Source organism: Salmo salar, chromosome 17 (genome assembly GCF_965601325.2).
Source record: "Salmo salar chromosome 17, fSalSal1, whole genome shotgun sequence".
NCBI lineage: Eukaryota > Metazoa > Chordata > Actinopteri > Salmoniformes > Salmonidae > Salmo > Salmo salar.
Window position 1 is genome coordinate 86,047,917 of NC_138307.1, and position 4,290 is coordinate 86,052,206.

The following is a 4,290-nucleotide window of genomic DNA, read 5'->3' on the forward strand; positions in this document are numbered from 1 at the left end:
CAGCGGCCAGCCCATATCGTCCTCTCTACACTAGTGGGTGTGTCCTAAAAGCATCAGCCCTGCCCACTCTCATTATCAGTCAGACTAGAATCACATCAACAACCTGCTAGTTCTAACAACACATCTCCTGTTCTGACAGACTAGAATCACATCAACATCCTGCTAGTTCTAACAACACATCTCCTGTTCTGACAGACTAGAATCACATCAACATCCTGCTAGTTCTAACAACACATCTCCTGTTCTGACAGACTAGAATCACATCAACATCCTGCTAGTTCTAACAACACATCTCCTGTTCTGACAGACTAGAATCACATCAACATCCTGCTAGTTCTAACAACACATCTCCTGTTCTGACAGACTAGAATCACATCAACATCCTGCTAGTTCTAACAACACATCTCCTGCTCTGACAGACTAGAATCACATCAACATCCTGCTAGTTCTAACAACACATCTCCTGCTCTGACAGACTAGAATCACATCAACATCCTGCTAGTTCTAACAACACATCTCCTGTTCTGACAGACTAGAATCACATCAACATCCTGCTAGTTCTAACAACACATCTCCTGCTCTGACAGACTAGAATCACATCAACATCCTGCTAGTTCTAACAACACATCTCCTGTTCTGACAGACTAGAATCACATCAACATCCTGCTAGTTCTAACAACACATCTCCTGTTCTGACAGACTAGAATCACATCAACATCCTGCTAGTTCTAACAACACATCTCCTTTTCTGACAGACTAGAATCACATCAACATCCTGCTAGTTCTAACAACACATCTCCTGCTCTGACAGAAGACACAGAGCGTACCCCTCAGTTTCTTGGCAATTTCTCACATGGAATAGACTGATGAGTTTCAGAAGAAAGTTCTTTGTTTCTGGCCATTTTAAGCCTGTAGTCCAACCCACAAATGCTGATGCTCCAGATACTCAACTAGTCTAAAGAAGGCCAGTTTTATTGCTTCTTTAATCAACATGACAGTTTTTCAGCTGTGCTAACATAATTGCAAAAGGGTTTTCTAATGATCAATTAGCCTTTTAAAATGATAAACTTGGATTAGCGAACACAACGTGCCATTGGAACACAGGAGTGATGGTTGCTGATAATGGGCCTCAATTCGCCTATGTATATATTCCATAAATAATAACATGTTTCCAGCTACAATAGTAATTTACAACATTAACAATGTCTACACAGTATTTCTGATCAATTTCATGTTATTGTAATGGACCAAAAATGAGCTTTTCTTCCAAAAACAAGGACATTTCTACGTGACCCCAAACTTTTGAACGGTAGTGAATATGAAAATAAAGGTAAATACATATTTCAATGTCCAGATGTAGAAAGTTATGATTTACCAATAATTTACCAATTTATTCATTAATTTAGTAACACCATCCTCATAAGTTATACTATTAAAGATATTCTGCAACGTAAACCTATGTAAGCTGCCTATCAATAGGCTACTGATGCTCTACTGGCAGATTTTGCATTGCAATTGTCCAGTAATGCAACAACACCAATGAATAACAGATTCCTCAAAATTGTTGAGTGTTTTTAGCTGAAAGACCGAGCTAACAGTTTCTTATTTTGTTGCAGATACTGTGTGAGGGCTTGGCTCCTCTAGTGCCTCACAGAGGTGGACGAAAATAGGGTGTAGTCCTCCCTGAGGCAGGAGAGTTTCAGGGGAGTGGCGGACCGGTTCAAGCTGCCGCAGCTGAGCTAACATTCCGAGAATGTCCACCCAAAATTTTGGGCAGATTATCCCCCGGGCCATCGATCAATTTCACCCTTTCTCCCTCCTCTTGCGTGTAAATCGTCTTGCACCTATCGTATTCGGGCCCAGCTATGAATAAAAACATAATTTGACTAACACTATTAGCTTGCGGTCCAGTAGGATCTCTCTCTCTCTCTCTCTCTCTCTCTCTCCTCGTGCCTGTCAGTAATAGCTGCACCATAGACCTACAGTACCTAGTGAAAGTGTACACACCACAGTTGTCAGATTTTGCTGCCGTGAAATTAAATCTAAAAAGGGATTAAATTAGATTTTTTTTCCCTACAGAGCCACACAAAATAACAAATTTAAAATGAAGATGTCTTGATTGTGTTTGTCTTCACACCTCAAGAGTGAATACTTGGTAGAAGACCCTTTGGCAGCTATTACAGCTGTAAAGCATTCTGAGTAAGAAGTCTACACCAGTCTTAGGGCAACATACAGTATGTCATGTATTGTTATAAAGAATTGAATCATGCAATATTAAATTAGGCTCAAACTTGGTGAAGGCTACAGGACTGAAAGCCTTTGAATGCAAACACACTCATGGGTGGTACTGGTAACACAAACATGTACTTGAAAGGCACCCTGGGAAATCTGCAAATGACCCACTCGGCAAAAAACTGGTTGAATCAATGTTGTTTCCATGTCAATTCAACAAATAACCCACTGGGCAAAAAAAACGGGTTAAATCAACGTTGTTTCCACGTCAATTCAACAAAATAAATAAATGTGATGACGTTGAATCAATGTGGAAACCTGATTGGATTTGTAAAAAGTTAAGGAATGTTGTAACCTTTTAACCTATATCCAATAATATAAATCAATATTAGACGTTGAACTGATGCCTGTGCCCAGTGGGAAGGCTTTTCATCCTACAGTGTTAAACAAAATCCAAAACCTTTTCAGACTGCAGTGGTTCCTCAGAAGGAGGAAGGAGAGAACCGTCCTCCTCAGTGAATTTCATGATTTTTTAAAAACATTTATAAAAGTTATCATTTTTAGATAAACTATAGTAAATGCATTCACATGTCACCAAATAATTTATTAAAACACACTGTTTTGCAATGAAGGTCTACAGTAGCCTCAACAGCACTCTGTAGGGTAGCACAATGGTGGGTACATTGACTTCAATACAAAACCTAGGAGACTCATGGTTCTAACCCCCTTCCATAGACTTACACAGTAATTATGAAAACTTCCGGAAGACGTCCTCCAACCCTTCAGAGCTCTTGCAGCATGAAATGACATGTTGTCCACCCAATCCAAGGGTCAGATAATTAATCTTGTACTGAACACATAAGCTACAGCTAGCTAGCACTACAGTGCATAAAATATGGTGAGTAGTTGACTCAAAGAGAGAGAAAGACAATAGTTTCAACAAATACATTTCTTCCAAAATTAAGGAGAAGCATGAGAGAGAGACTTTCAGTTCCACTTACTAAGATAGCAAATGTAGCTAGCTAGTTTAACGTACTCAGACACCCTGCTCAAAAAGAGGGATGCTATGTTAGCTAGCTGGCTATGACTATTCAACACAACACTGGAACTCAAGGTAAGCTTTTTGTTTTCCAAATGTATTGCACAGGGGCCTGCCGGTGTAAGTGCTAAACTTCTTACTGACTGTACACTGTAATGCTACTGCATGATTGTTGCAAGATTACTAAGTCGTTAGTTATATTAGATGTGTTGACTATGACGTTACGTTAGCTAATAAGGTGACAACGATGTGGGCTGTGTGTAGCGATTATCATATTGTCTGGTTTGGAAAGTTTTTTTCACCTTATCATATACAGCTGATGTCCACAAGTGAAGGGAGAAGATGAGAGGAGGTTAGCACATAGATGCGAGAATGAATACAATGTGGCTGCTATGAAAGTGAACTTTGTTTAGGGGTGTATTCATTTCTCCGATTCTGTTGAAAAAGATTCTTAAATAGAAGCAAACGGAACGGGGATAAACATACCTGAATTCGACCAATACAAACTTTAATTTGCAACTGTTGGACTAATGATTACACCCTAGATCAGCTTCAACTAGATGCAGGAAAGAGTGTGCAAAGCGATATTGAATGTGTCACTGTCTGTCACCTTGGTTACTCCAAATTCTCTCGACCTCTTCACCTACATTGTAAACTTTCATTCATAGGCTAGGTTGTAGCAACCTTATGATGTGTGCAGGGACAATTTGAGTGTAACATATACGCAGGGAGTCAGGAAGCAGGTGCAGAAGATGAGATAAATGAAGAAAATACAAAACAGGAGAAGTGTACTGAACGTAACCTAAACCAAGTCTGTCTGATGACTGAGGCTACAGAGGGCTATACATATGAGTAATCAGGGTGGCGATGAAGTCCAGGTGTGCTTAACGATGGTTGCCAGGTGTGCGCAATGTGGGTTGCCAGGACCGGTGGTCGGTAGACCGGCGACGTCACACGCTGGAGGGAGGGAGGAGTAGGTGTGACATGGAGTATCACGTAGTAGCCTAAACCTATCCATG